General features: G+C 42.3%; 1 protein-coding gene across 1 annotated transcript in view; it reads left to right on the forward strand.

Annotated features, from left to right (window-relative positions):
• Window positions 1-18,106, forward strand: part of MRTFA (myocardin related transcription factor A) — a 101,034-nt gene that overhangs the window by 56,473 nt on the left and 26,455 nt on the right. The gene's annotated exons all lie outside the window — the stretch shown is intronic.

Consider the following 18,106-nt stretch of genomic DNA (forward strand, 5'->3'; position numbering starts at 1 on the left):
GTTATTGACTGGGGACTGCTGCGTGTCTCCAGCTAGGTGTTTCTGCTGGGTGAAGAGAAAGGGTTTAGGGGAAGAGGAGGCGGCTCTGTGTGCTTGTACAGCAGCAGCCTGCTGCTGCCTGTGTGTAGTCTCACACCAATGCATGTAAGATCTGTTTCCACACTGACCAGTTCAGCTTTCTCCACAGCCAAAATTCAATTTCTGATGGTTTAAATGGGAAAAAAAAATGAAAGAAAAGGCTGCTGCTCGCGGAGTGGTGGCGTGCTCCTGGCTTTGTGCGCGGCGCGCTTCCAGCGGGGAGGTGCAGAGAGGGGAGCGCTGCATCACATGGCAGTGCCTGTCTGGCAGGTGGCTGCAGGGTGAGGAGAGGAACCAACTGCTCACTATTTTGGGTGAATGAGGTTGCCTGTCACTGCCAGTGGCTCCAAGAAGAAGTCCACGCATCTGTTGATAAGCACTGCCCTGCACACTGGGATCCCGAATGCTTCCAGCCGCTTGCAGAAGCAGCGAAGCGTCTGTCCGAGTTTTGAGGTAGTAGGAGGAAAAGCTTTGCCAAGAGGCTTGCTGATTTTAATCTTTAGATGCTGGCTGTCAGGATCTGTCAGTGCCTTGCGTACCTCTGGGTTCCTGTTGAAGCACAGCCTTGGAATCGAGCAGGAAACTGAGTTTTTTTCCGGTTGGTGCAGTGACAGAAACCCGGTAAAGAGGGATCGTGGTTGGGTCTCTCGTGAGGATTAAGCACCCCTTCTGCTAGCCTGGAACGCCTCCCGTGTTGCAGACTCGGCCTTCAGGTCCAGGGATTTCCTCTAATATGTTGGATAAAGCCAAGACACTCCAGCCTGCCTATGTCGGGATTGTGCCGCTTGCAGAGACTGTGGCAAAGCAAGGGAAGAGCTGTTCGAGCCCCTACCAGGATTCATACCACAGCTTGCGAGAAGGTCAGCAGGCTCTGCTTTCTTTCTTCCTTTTAGGCACTGTGTAATTGGTTTGTGGGGGTGTGTTGTTGTTTTTTTTTTTTTTTTTTTTCTCCTTGCATATTGAATCTGCCTGCTTTTGCTTTTTCTGTCCAACCCGGGCAGTTGTCCAGATTTCGGGTTTCCCACTGGCTCCTCTGACCCGTTGTTCCTGAGGGCGCTCGTAAGCATGTCACAGGACGAGGTCAGAGCCCCGTGTGTAGGGACTTGCAGGGAGACAGTTTCCTTGGGACAATTTCACTTGTGTTTGGGAACTTGGGGAGTTCAAATTTCTCCTTCTCCTCTACATCTGTAAGGATCTTGTAAGCCGTGCTTTAAGGCCGATTTATTAAAGGTGCAAAGGCTTATTTTGGAGGGGCAGGTCTGTCCTGAAGGGGATAGAATATCGTGTTTTGAGTTTCATTGTGTTCCTGTGCAGAGTGTGGAAGGAGTGGTGTGTGTATATCTGGATAAGATCCTGTTTCAGTTAATGGTGTTTCCCTGCAAATACATGGGATTTCTTACAGGGATTTGTCATTTCTGCAAAATTATGCAGACAGATAGAGGTCAAGTTTCAGGGAGTTTCTTCTATGACAAGAAAGGTTTCTTCTATGAGAAGAAAAGACAATATGGAGGGGTTGCTTGCAAGAATGAATTTGAAGAAGAGCTGAAGAAGATGAGTACAGACAGTGACTCATTCACAGTGAGCAGCATAATAGATAGCAACAAGCAGGAAAAAATTACAGGATAGAATAGCAGAACATAACAAAATGCCAGTGACAAACACACACAAGGTATATTTGATCAGAAATAGTGGATTCACCTAAATGCAAGTGAAGTTTTAGTAAGGCCTTGCAGGAGTGACCAAAGGTCTCTGGCACAGTGGCCTCAGAAGTAAGGTGAAGGCTGGTTTTAAAGAGTGAGTAACGTGATCTGAGGGGAGAGGAAAATAACTTCCAGTGACATTTTGGACAGAAAAGTAAAGAGTGGACTGAGTTGAGTACTGAAAGCTGGATAGAGTAAGGCCGTGTTTGTTATCAAAAGATAGCCAGTGTGTGGAAGATGATTTTAGCAGTTGAATTTAGAGGATTTTTCTCTCGTGCAGCTTTTGATCTGCTGAGGTTGCCAAAGAAAACTGTTAAAGTTCTGTCCCCTGCTGTCATTCCCCATACCAAGCCCCGTTATCAGATACCAAGAGTGAGCTTTTTATTAGATTTTTAAAATATTACTATTTTCATTGCTTGTTTTCCTTGGAATACTCTTCGTCAAGCAAGTGTGGAAAAGGAAAAGAGAACTGAAGCCATAGCTCTGCAATTAAAATTTGGGACTCAGTCATAAATCCACTGGTGTCAGCAGTATTCCCACATTACTTTGTCGGCTCTGGGGGCAAAGAACTGCAGCACATCAATCTTTGGAGGAAGAAAGAAAACAAAACAAAAAGCTCGAACTTGCAGCTGACTTGTTATTTGCAAGGCGTTCATGAGGCTTATGGAAGGTGAGCACTCTGCTTTTGGATGTGCCAGGGTATGCCTTTCATACAGGCACTAAATAGCACAAGCTCTACAGTGGCATCGCTTGTAGAATGAGGAAAATGCAATTCTGTAGTACTTTCATCAACAGAAAAATAGGTGCTGCCATCTCTGGTGGAACCGAATTAAGGCCATTGAGTTCTTGTGTATCTCTAAATAAACATAATAAATAAATATACATAAATATAAATGATTGAAAAAGCTGTGTTAGCTCTGCAGGGTTTAGCACCATTCATCAGCCTGCTCCATGTCTAATTCCTGATGTTCTAATACCAGATGCAATGGGGAAGGCTTCTTGCTACCAGCTACCAAACAGGAAGGGTAGGAAAGAGAAGTGGATGCTGCCAGTTTCTTTCATGTCAGAAGAGAAAAAAAAAAACAACACATTAGCTTCACTGGTGCTCCATTCAAGTCTCTGCATTCTCAGGACTCCTGCTGTATTTGTGCTGTAGCATTCACTGGATTTTGCAGAGCCAAATCTTAGAGGCAGTGGAGGAGCAGATGCACTCGTGTGTACCCTTGCAAGAGCAATGGAAGTCAGGATTTAGTACTGAGCTAAATGAAACTGTAAGGACTGTTGTACCTCATTTTTGGCGAAAAATGGGACAGCCTACTTTTCTTATCATGACGGAATTCATCCACTTCTCTTCCTCACTTTTTGCCATGCACAGGTGATGGGTGCCAGTCTACTTTCTCCTATTAGTAAAGCCAGGCAAATAAAGAGGGGTCTGCATTATGCTGGCAATGTTCACTCCTGTTTGCTTCATGAATCTTATGAGAAATGGCTGTCTGGAATAGCCGTCATCTTGTTTTCTTGCCTCTGGAAAACATGGTGCCCTACATTTGATTTAATGTGTTTTGTTTTGTTTTTTAAGTGGGGCTTGACATAATGAAATACGGGAACTGCTGAGCCTTTCCACACACAAATTCATTTGACCTGGGGAAGTCAAAGGGCGTATGCGTGTTTTTTTCAAAGTATGTGTTGGGGGCAGTTATTTGTAAAATTCCTAGAATTCAGAAATCCATAAACATGTTTTCTATCAAAGAATGCGTTGGGATGATTTAGTTTTCAAATACCAGAGCTCAGTTTGCAGTTCCTAGCCCACTTAACACAACAGTATGGTAACCTCTAACGAAAGATAGGAAGAAGGAATCACAAGCTCTGGAAAATTTCAGAAAACTACCCAAAAGCTGATGAGCATTCATGAGTCTGGTTTAGAAGTAAATACTTCCAAAAGTAAATTCCAACCTCACCACCTCTGTGCAAAGTCACTAGTCTTGAACTCAGCTCTTTTTTTTTTTTTTTTTTTTTTTGTCAAGTCCTTGCTTCAAAAATGTTCAATGTGACTCGGAGGCTGCCAGTGAAATTCACCTGTCTTTTTCCAAGATTTGTGTCTCAGGGCCCAGACACGAACAAGTTACTGCATGCCATCTGATCTGTGGTAACTGTGTGCACATTCTTGGTCCACAGCAAATGTGAGGTAATTTGAGTTAGCTTAGCCTTTGATTAAACTATTAATATCTGTTCAGTACTTTGAAGAGATCAGGAGTCATGCAAGTGCTTGTTAATGCATAGCTGTCTTCACAAGTGATCTAGGCCTCATTGTCATAACGCCTCCTGCAACCTGAAGGTGAAGCAGCTCGGTGGCCTGTGCCTCCCCCAGCAGAGGGCAGAAGAAGGTGCCCATGTGGACCTGGAAGCTCTGGACACCAAGGAGATCCCCAGCAAGAGGATCTGCATCTGAGGCACGTCACCGAAATGAAGGATGTCATTTATCTGTAGAGGTTGATGGGTGTCTTCCTGCTTCAGAATGGACCTGAAGCTGCTGTGGGAGATGGCAGAGTGGTGCAAAGAACAGCAGAAACTGGGCACAAAACCTCACCGAAGCATCTCTGAATTATGGCTTGGTGTACCCCAAAATCCAGAATGATGTGCGCAAAGAGTGCTGTGGCACAGAAAGGCATAGAAATGTGTTGACTATATGAAGGGCTTTCCTTGTTGCAAAGCCAGAGACACAGCTGGCATACGTAGTTAGACTCTGTAGGCTCGTGCTGCAACTAATTCTGCAAATGTGTGGCACACTGATTGTCACTGCATTTAAAAGGTAGGAGGTGCAGTGAAGATAAGACAATGAGATAGTAAGGTGAAGTGGCTTGAAGTTGATAGTAAACAAGCAATTTATTTATTTTTTTTCTTAATTCCCAGCGTGCCTCATTTGATTGTGAAGGCTGGAGGTGTTTCATGGTATATGTGAACTTTATGACAGCAGTACCTAGTGTGGGAAGCTTTGGGAAAGGGTTAACACCGAATGGCCAGTGCTTTCAGAAGTCAGTCCTTATCAGTGGAAGGGGCTCGTAGCATTACCCATGAAGCTGAAATCACGTATTTTTTTAGTCCTGCTGCTCTAATGTGTTTTTAGTTTTTATGGATATGACATGTTTTCCCTTCTTGCAGTTTACTGAACTATTCCTGTCAGTGTAATGATCCCCAGCTGTTGCTTTAGCCCTAGCTATTTTCATGCTGGGAATGGGAGGAGGAGGAGAGGGGCAGAGGCTAGCTTGTTTACCGCACTTTAATCTAATTCATTTTTCAGAAAAAGGTCTTCTATAATGCTTTCTTTAGCCCAAAATAATGCTAAAGGGAAGGAGTTGTGGTCTCGGATTTACCAGAGCAAGGAGATATAAGGATTCAACACATGCAGAAATAAAATGAATAGAAAGTGGGTGTGGTGCAATGAGTGCAGCTGTTAATAGCATTTATGCGGACAATGCTTTGAACTAGTAACGATACCAAGTAAAATTTGCAGTAAGTACTTTGCTGCCCTATCAGCTGAATTTTCTTTGCAGTTGAACTGAGAGCTTCGTGTTCATCAGCTGTGGTACTGGGGTATTGATATTCCCAGCAACTGGGAAACATTTTAATAAAGATTGGAAAAAGCAGGCATGATTTTGTAATTATTGCTTATTTGATAATTATTTGTTGCTTATTTTGTAAAGAAAAGATCTGTATTTACACTTTCAAACAGCAAATAATTGATGCTTAGACTTCCTTGTAGCTGTTGGAAAGCAGATGCTTTTCTGAAAACAAAATTGTGACGATGCTTAAGCTCAGCTTGCTTGTTTTGCATCCAGAAACAACTTCTGGAGTTAACATGCTTGTTCCAAGGTCTTGCCAGACAGATGTCACTGTGGCTCTCCTTCCCAAACAAGATAAGGGTCACTCACAGTCACTCACGCTTTTCAGATCCGCATCAGGCTGCCTGTGTAAATCTAATTGTGGTCCTTTTGTCACTTATGAGATCTGTCACTAGTCACCTCAGATTTTTCAGCATTCTGTCACACCTGTAAGTCATTGATCAATTACTTAAGGAATATCTATAACACAAATAAGCGCCTGCTTTGGTGCTTTGATCTTTCCTTTCGTGATCCAACTCCCATCTATCCAGACTTTTCTGAGCATTGAATTACTGATCTTGTCACCTGCTGCATCAATAAATTTTGATTCAAAATGTTAAAGCAACATATTTCTTGGCAAGGACCTCTGCAGCCTACAGTAGAAAATGGGATATGGCCCCTGACATAGCTTAGGTTTATCAAACAAAAAGATGCAGTGAGCTTGTATGGGGCAAATTCTGTCTTTTTCTTGCAGGAGGCCTCTCAGTGGATGCGTAATCTGCTAAATGGCATAACATGAAGCAGAGCTCATGGCTTTCTTTCTCTAACTTGTGCTAGGGGAGGTGTATGCAGTGTTTTTTGCCCTAATGGTATGTAAAATTTACTTACGTGCAACATCTCTTCCAATTTAAGAGCAAACCTGCAGTAACTGAAGTACCTTGCAATACAGGGATTATGAGTAAGAGCTGCAAAATGTTGTTTGCTGATCAGTGCATTCAGGGTTTTTCCCTGTGTTCAGTGAGATGAGTCTGTAGAAGACCTGGAAGAAGGCTTATAGTTTATATAGTATAGTAAGTGTTCTTCTGAGGAAACACGGATTTGAATTTGCTAGTCTGCAGTTCTCCATCTGAAGTTAGACTAAGTCTGATGAAGCTAGCAAGGAACACGTAAGAAAGTTGATAATAAGAGGATGTACTACTTTGGGGCATGGATTTCTTCCAGAATTGATGGTGAAAATTGGCAAAATCCAGGCTTTCTGGACAGTGTCATCTAAATACAGCCTTTCAAAAGTAAGCAGCCATAAAGAAAATCTTTTGTAAAAAAAAAAAAAAGCTATTTGAAAGTTTACAAAAGATTTGTCCATACTGATTTTTTTTTTCTCTGTGGTAAGGGCAAGGCATATTGTGGCCATACCTACAATGAGGTCTCCATCCCCAAAGGCAGCCGAAGCTTGTGGTATCTGAGGCCTGTCGCCATTCTGAGGGGATTTCCCCAAACTTCTCTGCTCTACCCTACCAGCTGACACACCAAACATCTTTTTGGTAACCTTCCTCACCGAAACACTTTTCAGGGCACAAACATTTATGGCACAGCTGAAAGATGTGGGGAACTAACAGGTACCCTTTGGCTGACTAAAGGAGGAGACCCGCTTTCACCTTTCTCTGTGTGGAGTTTTCCCAGCTTCATGCTGGTAACTATTTCTCTAGTATTAAATGGATATAGAATACAGCTGTGGATTTTTTGTTGTTATTTATTTTGGGGGGGGGGGTTGTTTGTCTATTTTTTGTAGTAATTGTGTGAGGTAGTGGCTATGTGCTTTGGTTATTTGCAAGTTTCTCAGCAGCATGAGAAGCGTGAAGGCCGCCTGTGCTCCCTGCACATCATTTGGTCAGTGCTGCGAGCGGCTTGCAGCCCAACCGGCCTGTCTCACTTGTGGGCTTCTCAATCTTATTTTGGAGTTCCTGTCAAAATGCTCTTTGTGAGGCTTTTTTTTATGTTTTATTCTTCACTTTCACTTTCCAAAGCTGTCCCACCTCTGTCTGTATGATGCACACATGGGGATGTCCTTCCAAGCCTGCCTGCAGCTCCCCTCCTTTCCCATGCTCAGATCTCAAACTGCCCCTTTTCAGAAGTGGAAGTTGACATTTTGGAAGCAGTTCCTAAGCTAGCAGTACCTTTGTGCCTCACTGAGCGACTGCTTTACTGCTGCTAATAATAGTTGTCACATTGACTGTAGGCAGCTCAGAACAAGGATCATGTCTTCGGGACTGACGTGTGACCGTAAAACTAACTACAGTGGTTTGCGAGCACTGTCACCACGGAGCTATCTCCGCTCCTCTTTGCTGCAGGGAGCAATAGAAAGGAAACGTGTCCGCCCTTCACTAGCTTTTGTTCATTATATCAGCAAAAACCCATGTTTATTAACAGTTCTTCCAGCGTGTGTGTTGAGTGTGGGAGAACCCGCTGCCGCCGGCAGTCTCCTCTGTGCCCTTCAGTAGAGCAGTGAGCCAGCAGCAACATTTTAAACATTTGCAGAATTTGTCCACCAGCCTGAAGTCAGTGGTCAGGCAGGCCAGTTTTGACTGCTGGGCTCTTGTAGTTAGCTGGTTGACCTGTTGCACAGAATTTTATTAGTTAGGTTTTTATAGCTATGATGGCACTGAAGAAGCACGTTAAACCTTGCAGGCTGATTTGTTTTTAAGGCTGTTGATCTTCCTTACGAAAAAAAATACAAAGTGTCCTGCAGATCTCTATTCTAGACATTTGTAAGAAAGTGAATATTCAAAGAGAAAGGAAATAAAAAATAGTAGACATGTATGATCACTGTTGAGCTTGATGGAATTTGATGTGCATTTTGTGTGTAATGTGAATTACACACACATATATATATAAATATATATATAATTATATATGAGTAAATGCAGTATGTGATGTGTGTGTTGGGCAAACCCACCTTTGTTCTGTGGAATAACTGTCAGCACAACCACACAAATCTGAAGGAAGGAGAGAGGTGCTCAAACCAGCTAATTTAAAATTATATGGGCCCGTTTTCTGAGTTCTCTATATAACCAGTTAATTACTTCTTCCAAATAAATGTTGTTTTTGTATTTGAATCTGCATACTTCTAAGTCCTTTTTTTCTACGGCTTGTGAAAACACATTTGTTCCAATTTGCATTTGCCTTCAATAAACTAAACTTCTTTAGGTGTTTAAGAATCTGAGACAGTCTCGGAAATACAGAATTATTCCACGTTTATGTGGAAAACCAGATAACACAGCTCATATGTCGAGGGATCCCAGCTGTTTGGGCAGAAATTCTGTGGTATCTTGCCCATTAGATGATTTCTGTGAAGGAAGCTCTGAACTTCTATCTGTAGAGGGTGCCCTGTGGTAGGGGGAAGGCTGAATCATCCGGCCGATACAGTCTCTGAGAAATGTTTGGGGAAGTTCTGGGCCTTGATCTGAGAGGCTGTTGGTACACTGGGGCTCTGTGCTGTAGCAGGAATTGCAGTATGGGAGGTGAGCTGTAAAGGAAATATATTAGATTGTGGCTCTTACTGCTGAAAGAGGCATGGAAAGCTTTTTCTCATCAATTTTAGTATTATAAACGTGTCTAATCAGTTGTGTTTTATGAACATGTCTTGACATTCTCTCAAGACTTGGGACTTTTTTAGTTTAATAGGAACACACAAACATGCATTATCACTTAAACTAAGAGTTTTGAATAATCTGAAAAAAATGTTAGGCTTCTGATACATGTCTCTTTCATCTTCTGTATAATTTTTCAGAAAAAAAAACATCAAGCAACTCTGATGTCTCAGCTTTAAGGAAAATAACAAGGTTGGAGCGCTTTCTTCTTCTCGGCAGAGATACCTCTATCTTTACAAGAAAAAAATGCAAAGGTCACAAATGTGTTTTCCCTTGTGCAGCTTGCCTTTTGTTCTGTCACATTAGTAGACAGCTGTAGATCTGATGGTCGGGATGTATCTGCCCATTCCTTCTTTTCCCTTCATTTGTCCTCATCTGCCACATCACCTTAAGTTATCTTGGAGAATCTCTGTCTAGGGTCTTCTTTGCAAGGTGGTTAAGGGCAATGTTAGTTCCTCCTTGTTTGTTGTTTCACGGAAACGTATAAATTAGTATAGACTGTGACTCAAGTTTACAGGGGAGTTGGGAAATTCTCTGTGAAGTCAGTTTTTTCCCCGCAAGGCTTCTCTTCCAGCTACATATAGCAACAATGGATATATGGATGGCATCAACAAGCACTGATTACAGCTATTATTTACTATCTCATGATACTGGTGTGTCAATTTTAGGTAGACCTTTCCACCTAGGTATTTTGTTACAGGTCATCTTGTTGGATCACGCATGGTAGCCAGATTCCATAGAAGTGGATGTGTGCCTAACTATTCACATGCTTGGTTTTCACCTAACCAGTAGTTCTGGGACTAAAGGATTTTATAAGATTCAGTACCTTGCACAGGAAGAAAACCAACTTTTCCAGTTGTTATGCTCATTGCACACTTTCATGTGTTGCATATCTTACTAAAAATACTGGGTTAATTTATTGAAGTCCCATTTTAACAGCTTCTAAGTGCTGAAATGAACTATTAGATGTGGGCTGTTAAGAGTGGTCTTCTATGCATTAGGTAGAAAGATGTATGTACTGACAGTAATACATTTATCTGATTCAAAATTTTAGTATTAAAGAAAACAAAGCTTGCATCTCATTAAAAAGTAGCGATGATTAAAATTGCATTAAACCCCCTACATTTTATGTTTAATGGAAATGGCAGGAGTTTAAACAAATTATGAAGGAAGAATGTAAAGGCAAATGCTGTAAAATGCACAGCAACTGCTAGCATTCATTTTAAACCAACATAATAACAACTGTGCAAAATTCAGCATAACTTTTGGATCGCAGTAATAATCAAGTTTTGCATCTATTTGGAGTCATATATTTGAGCAGTACCCTTGAAATAAACACGTACAATTGTATGCAAAGTTGAAGACTGAGATTGTAAACTTCTGGGACTGCGGACTGGTTCTTCCTTTTGTACCTGTACATTTTACCACCCTACAACCCCAATGCTGTCTTGGAGCCTTTGAGAAGCACCAAACAAGAGTAATTATTCTGTTCCATCTTGAGGTTAGATCATGTTATGTTGTTACACTTTGACCATGCTACTGTTTTTGCCTGTTTTGTAATGTTATGTGGTTGCAATACTGAAATTGCAGTAAATGGTGGCTTTGCCTTCTAGATACATTTTAGTACAAACATTACTTTGATTTCCACATTGTGTCAAATTTGATATTGAAGCCTCAGAAATGACCTGATGAGGTAGCTTTTTTTCCGTGTTCAACAGCGTGAGGATAAAAATAGATCCTTGTGCTTTTGGCTGTGTATTTGCTTCTGATTCCATATTCTTCTGAGACCAGTTTCTTCTGCAGGTTTTAGATTCTGCTAAATTAGCTGTATCAAAGAATCCGCATTTGTCTGTCCCCAGTGAAAGAGCTACTTAATGTCTCGTAACATGCACTCACTAAAAGATAATACATGCAAGTATTCCATCATCCTTTGAAAACATTCTTACAAATGATTACAATTTCATATTTCTCTTCGAACAGCAACTTCCCAACAAAAGCTTTCAAAGGGAGCATTGCCTTGTAGCTGTATTCTGTTTCTAGCAGTCTGATCCAGTCCTGTGGGACACGGTCACACAGACGATGCATCTAGTCCATTAGCAGGCATGTGGGAGCTGGATGTCATGTTAATGATTTTATATTACCCAAGAACACTTTGAGCTCTAAAAAAATGCAGAAACTTTGAAGAGTATGGTTTTATCAAGAAACCAGCCCTTCTTGTCCTGAGTGTGAGTCAGTTAATTTTCTCTCTTCCTCCTCTTTGTGTTTTATATGCCCAGTCGAAATGGCAAACTCGCCCTTTTCTATACTTTTCAGCTGCTTTAAAAAGCTTCTGGGCATTTGAAAGCTGAAGGCTTCTGGGAGCGCTGGATGAAAAAAAAAAGTAGTGTTACATGACCCACATTACATCCCTAGATTATTACTAGCACAGCTACTGTGAAATATTTTGAAAGTTGTGGCTTTAGAGGTGAAAGATCTGTTCCATTTTTTTAAGAATTGTATTCTTGTTCCCATTTGTGACAACTTTTCGTGCTCTCAAGAAGATAAGAAAGAAAAGGTGGTTGTGAAAAAGTTTCAAGTCCTCTGTGCTAGATCTGCCTTTGATGCCACTGTATGGCTTTCTTGGTTAAACCTCCTCAAATATCGTCCCTGTTGGACAAGCAGAGCAGGGTAAGGAGTTCATCAGTGTTCATAAATATTCGCCAAAATTACACGAGACACCTGCCCATCTAAGCATATTACAGCAGGATGTGCTGATTTCTACAGTGCTGCTAAAAAACCCACTTGAATCGTTCATGTGATTTGCAGTAAGGAACTGCTCCCGATCCTGGTTTTGTTTCCTGTTCAGGATTTGCTTCACAGACCTCCCCTTTGGCTTCAGGGAGATGGATCTCAATCCTGCTTTTTACAAAGAGGAGACCACAGCATGGGTATCAATAAGTGGCTTTTGCCTCTAGTGGGAAAAGTTCTTGTGACAGTTGGAGAGACTAAACCAAATCCTCTTCTTCATCCTCCCAGAGCTCATTTTCTCCGTGGTATGGTTGCTAAGGAAGAGATGAGGAAACTGCTTGCATTTTAATAGCAGCTGTTGTTGCTACAGTAGAGAAAAGAGGTAGTGGAATGTGAGATAGCCTCAAATAGTAAAGAAATAAACTTATGCTTAACTGTCCCTTTGCTCAGGCTCACTCCAAGCTATTCTTTAAAATGCATTCAAATGAATGTGACCACGTGGATGCTATTCCCAACAAGAGTGGCTGCTTGCAAATTGGGAGGATCAGCTGTGCACTCTGCTGCTTCTCCTTCACCCCACAGAGGGACGTGAATTTTTGGCATCCCCTTGCCTGGATAGCAAACTGCCATATAATCCCTGCAGTTTGGGTGTCATTTACAGTCTGCTTCACTTAAATGCTTCTCTGTTAACTGCACAGTCTGCTTAAATGCAAAGCCAGCGTGTGTTCCCCATCAGCAGTTAGTGGATTAAAATGCTGTTAGGCTCAGAAAATTGCCTTTAAAAAAGGCCCCCAAAGTTGGCTTTTCTTTGTTGGTAATTACCATTCTAGCAAATTCTGTGTGATGGGGTGGGTGTTGTCGACCGTGCAAGAGGCAGCTCTGAAAAAAAATTAAATTGTCAGCCTCAGCAATGTGAGAGTCATTTTCAAAATTCATTTTGACCATTGTATATTCAGTCATTGATCACTAACTCTTATAGCTGTATTCTTTTATAGCTTCTTGTTGACACCACAAATGTTCTATAATACTAACCACCCTTTGCTGCCCCAGTCCAGAAAGGTTTTGCAATTGGAAGTCAGCAGATGCTGCTCTTGCTGGTGTCTGAACCAGAGTCTAATCTGGCTTCCCCTTGAAAGGGCTCATGCAAGACAACATTTGTTTTGTAAGCAGACATTGCTGAAAAAAGCTCAGAGACCATTTTTGGTGCAAGAGGTAGGTTTTCTTACTACATCTCCAAGGGATTGAATTCAGTCACAAAATGATATAACTTCCAGTGAAACCAATGGTTAATGTGCTGCATGTTCCAAAGCTCAATTTGGCACTGGCTAGTAGTCAGATGGGACTATTTCATACATCAGAATCTGGGAAAAAATTCTCAACATAATTAAAAAGGCTGTTGCTGGCTGAGTGATGAGTGGAAAAGTGGCTTCACCTTTCAAAGCAGCAGTTGGGCGGCACTGTCATGTTTAAGTTAGGATAGCGCAAAGAGCTGTAATGATTTTCTTCGCTAAATATCCTGTGATATTTAAAGACTTCTTTTATCATTGCATGTTACAATAAAGTTGGTTGGATATCGACTGTTGTTTTGGTGTAGCGTTGTTACAGAGATTGTACTGAAAAATTGAAAACTACATGTGTGGGCTGCAAATGGTGGCCTGGTGCCACGTTGCCTTGGGCCGTGGTCTCTGACCCTCACAAAGGAACCGAATCAGACCTTGCCAGCGCTGAGGCTGGTGAATATTCTCTTAGAAGATGCTCCTGGAAGGTGCTGGTGAACTAAGCAGCAGCTTTCCCTCCCAGCTCAGGCTGCGTTAGTGCTTCCCTGTGAGTGAAGTGATGCTGTAGCTCTGGGCTTTCTGATGGGGTCTGCAGAGGTGCTGAGCAACTTACGAAGAAAGGATCATGACCCTTTGTAAGCATTAAAGCACACGGTTTGCTTTTTACTGCTTTTACTGATGCTTGCACTTTCCTCAGCCTGGATAATGAAGTTGGGCTAATTGCACTTTCTCCTTGCTAGTTTCTCTAGCCAGTACCTGGCGTATTGCTTGGGTTACAAGAATGAATTTTTAGATCAGGCTAGCTGCTTTCACTGAATTAAAAACTGGATAAATCACATCTGTGAGCATCCAGCCTAGCCAGCTGAGGTGCAGGTTATGTCTCAGGGCTCCTTGCTCTCTTCCTCATCGTCCTGGTATCCAGTGGGCTGCAGCAGCCATCCTCCCCGGGCTCCTCACGGCTGCTTGGGCTCTCACTGTTGTAATAACCCCTATAGCAGTACTTAAGAGTCACCTCGCTTTGCGCAACCATGAGGATTTTGGGGGATTCCTTACAAGAAAGGGGTTTGCAGCGATGTGGCCGCTGACTGGCCCCAGGTGCTACATCGGGATCCAGCGCGTGCAGGGCCTCACCACAGGCCGCAGTTCAGAGCTGCGCGCTTCTCGTTGCCGGGTCTCAAAAAAACAGGAAATGCAAAATATTTTTTAAATTTGTTGTTGTAAACTTGCCAGGATATGTGACATAGTCTCTAAGACAAGGGTAGTTTTTTCTCGTTAAGATGTTGAGATGCTGAGGCTGCAGCTGGGTTTCTGCAGCAGCCCTGGGCACACCATTAAACACGAAGCGTGGCTCAGCAGCAAAGGGCTTTCGGGCACGTGTGTGTAAAGGCAGGTCTGCTGCTGATTTAGATGACAGGCTGCAAAAAGCAACTTCGCTCCTCATAAATATTTGTTCTTGCTTACTGCTGGTGCACCCCTGCACTGTGACTAGAGCTGTGGCCTAAGTGTCCGTGTGGGTGCAGCCTCTGTACGTTAAGCACGTGCTTAACGCAGCGGGCAGTGCCTATGGGTTCAGTGTTAACGCAGTTCTACGTCAAGATGAACAAAAAATGAGCACATCTTGCTAAATTTCTTTAACAGTACAACTCTGTTGGTAGTAGCTGTATTGCTGTGTTACTTGTCTGTTACTACACACCCACACAAGTGCTGCTTTAACCCTCTTCTAAAGTGCTGCCAACAGCCCTCTATACCATCTTCCAGATTGCTCTGGAATGTTTTAGAAATTCCTGAAAGAGTTCATTAAAGACCTAGCAGCCTTGTCCAAACTTTAATTATAATTCAGAGCTTTTAATTCTTGTGAAATAAATCAGTTAGTCCCATTTTTGGGCGGAAAAATCAGACAAGCATATGAAGCTTACAAAATGTTTCATGGACCGGGACACAAGTTGAAGAAAAGAGGCAAGTAAAAGAGTTCCAGTGTGGAACTTATTTTCCAACCTGCAGATATACACTCTTCTTTATATGACCTGATTTCTTTCAAACTTGAAAATTAATTTAAAGTTTAAGTATGGGGATAAAGGAAACAGAAGGTTGCTGGTTTGTGATTGAAGGACTTATACTCCAGCCTGTCTTTGAGTAACTGAATTTCTCTGGTCATTCTAGACCTTTGGCTGAGCTCCACGTACAACAGCCTTGGATTGGCTCTTGGGACATCTGTTAATCTATATATAGGATTCACACACTTGCACACGTAAACAGGTGATCTCCTAAATATACAAAATGGTGTTTGCAACTCCAAGTGCTTATTTAAGCCAAAATGAATTCAGGACTGAACTGAATTAAACCTTTTTGCCCTCCTCCCAAAATAAACTGTGTTGGGACAAAAGTGCATTATGTTCTGGTTATAACTTCTGCTTAATATGTAATACATTCACAAATCCCAGGAATTACTTAATAGCTGTTAAAAATATCCTGAAAATGACCTTTTACCTATTCTTTAGCTTAGTCCTCTTGACAGTTGCTAGTTTTTTGCTATGAAGGGACATAGTGTTTAAAAATAAAAGGTGCATATAATGACTAGAGAAAAAGGATAGTAGATGGCAACTGATATAGAAATAAGCTATATTTAGAAAAATCATAAGGGAAGCTTAAGTCGGGAAGTGAGTTTTAAGCCATTTGATGAAGTCTGGCTGGCTGGCTGACACTGATTTCTAACAAATCTGGTGACAGCAGGGAGACTCGGAAGAGTGAAAGAGAAGTAACATTTTGCACTGCTAGTGAAAAAGTGTGAGTGAGTAAAGAGTACGTAATCTCTTACCAGTTCTAGGGAAAAAAATAAAGAAAATTTGATAAAGAATTTGAATAAGAGGAGCAGTAATCATGCTTGCAGCTTTTCAGTTTTCGAAGAACAGGTCCACTCAAGTACAATTTTGTTGTTTTGATACTAGAAATTTGTTTTTTAGGGGTTTTGCCTGGGTGTAATAGACTTTTATAAGGTCTCTAGCTTAGTAGTGCAATACATTTGGGTTTTAAAAAGTATCTTTGGATGTAATGAAGTAGAGCTTAAATGGTTTAAGAACTGACTCTAATCAAAGAAAAGAGTTTCTAGTTGGGATCAGCCCAGCGTGGTCTGGAAGCAAGTGCAAGATGACTGCTGGTAAAGGTGTGGATGGAACAAAAATTAGTGGAGGCATAAATAACCTTAATGACAGTGAAAATAAAATGCTTTAGATCATTTAGGCAAACTGAGATGGTTGGGCAAAATGCGCATAAATACAGTTGAGTGCAGAGTTATGCACCAAAGAGCAAAAAATGCTGGCCACACCTGTGTGGGGGAGTTTTTCTCTGGAAATCTTCGACTCTGGGAGGGAAAAGGTAAATAAGCTGTTGAGGTAAGTGGTAGGTATAGTTGGAAAAAGTAGGGAAAGTTGGTGGTCCTGGCAAGTAAATAACACAGTGGCAAACACAGCTAGCAAATACATTGCTAGATGTGTAACTGGGAGAAATGAGTAATACTGAGATTATCTGCACGTAAAGTTGGGGTGCGAGATGCTCTAGGTCTGTGCCTGGTCTGTGTACATTTAGTGAAATGTGCTAGTTTAGGGTATCGAAATGAGCCCCTCAAATGGCTCCAGAATGACGAAAACGCCACAGAGCGAGAGATTTAATGTACAGTTACCTGACAGGGCCGAAACCCTGCGTGCTGCCTGCTGCTGCTGGGAGAATGAAGTCTCACCCACTCTTGAACCTACTAAACCAGGCAGAAAACTGTTCACGGTTCTGGCCGGGGTGTGCTGTCACGTCAGTGGGTCCAGCCGTCAGTCAGACAGAGGTGAGAGCTGATGCGGGGAGCGAGATTCGGCTGCAGCAAGCTGCTTGCTCAAGGCCGTTCCCTTGTAGCCATGCTGCTGGGGTACCTGCAGTTGAATCAGATCAGGTCTGCCGTGGTCCCACCCATTCTTTTGGCGCTGGTTCTGCATAGATGTGGCAGCACCTGCTTCGGCTTTTGATGGCCTCACGACGAATCCAGCAAACGAGGAGCTCTGTGACAGCCGTGAGACTGTGTCACCCCTCATGCAAGCGCAAAAGTAGGAGTGAGATTGCACGGCTGGGTGGGAGGGGGAATTGGGGACTACCACTTCTGTTTGCAGTTTCACAGCCAAACTGAGGGCCTGTTCTTCCCCTCTGAATTCCCTCCTCCTCGCCAGGGCTCTTGGCTGATCCCTCGCAGGATTTGTGTGGTGCTCTGCTCTAGCTCACTCCCTCTCTCCCTTCCCTGTGGTGAAGAAAATAGTTTCCTGCCTGGGATGCGTGTGTTGAGAAATCCTCGTTTGGCTCAAGAAAGTGAAGAGAGGGAACTTGGTTGCACACTGTATACAGAAGTGCCTTCAGAGGTAGGAATTATATTCGCACTGTCATAAACTTCAAAAAAAGCAATGTCAAGAGCCAAAGGCAGCTGACGCTAGACAAATCCAAGCATTTAAGTGCGGGCGATTAGCCACGGTGCAAGCGACCACAGAAGAGATGGATTTTACATCTCCTGTCAACTTCTTGTGAAGACCAGATGCCTTACTGGAAGGGGTATCTCCCTCAAAAGAAAAACTGCAAATAGGAGGTTTAAGGAAACAGGTAAAATGCGATGATGTATGTAAGTAGGTGAAGTGGCATCTTCTCTTGAAGTTTTTGATCTCTGCTTTAGGGAGTGTACAGTATAAATTTGGATCTAATGTCAGAAATGAATGTATTGGACAGAAAAAAATAACTGAGAAAGGAAGCATAAGGGTTATAATAAGATGGTTTAGTTAGCAGAGCAGTTTTGTTCTTTGGTAGTTCTATTACATTTGTGCAGACCTCTGTTATGTGGACTATACAACAGGCATAAACATGACAGAGAAACTGAAATTTAAATGTGGAAGAAGCCATGCCATTAATTTTATAATGTTTTCTGTTGAGTGTACTTAGGAGCTTAGGCTTGATTGCAAACATTCAGTGAGTGTTCATTCAAGTTGTCCCAAATCGATGTGTCTGTGCGTTTGTGTGTGTGTGTGCACGGCTCATGGGACTTTTCCTTTGGCTTTACG

The sequence above is a fragment of the Aythya fuligula genome, chromosome 1 (genome assembly GCF_009819795.1).
Source record: "Aythya fuligula isolate bAytFul2 chromosome 1, bAytFul2.pri, whole genome shotgun sequence".
NCBI classification, from domain to species: domain Eukaryota; kingdom Metazoa; phylum Chordata; class Aves; order Anseriformes; family Anatidae; genus Aythya; species Aythya fuligula.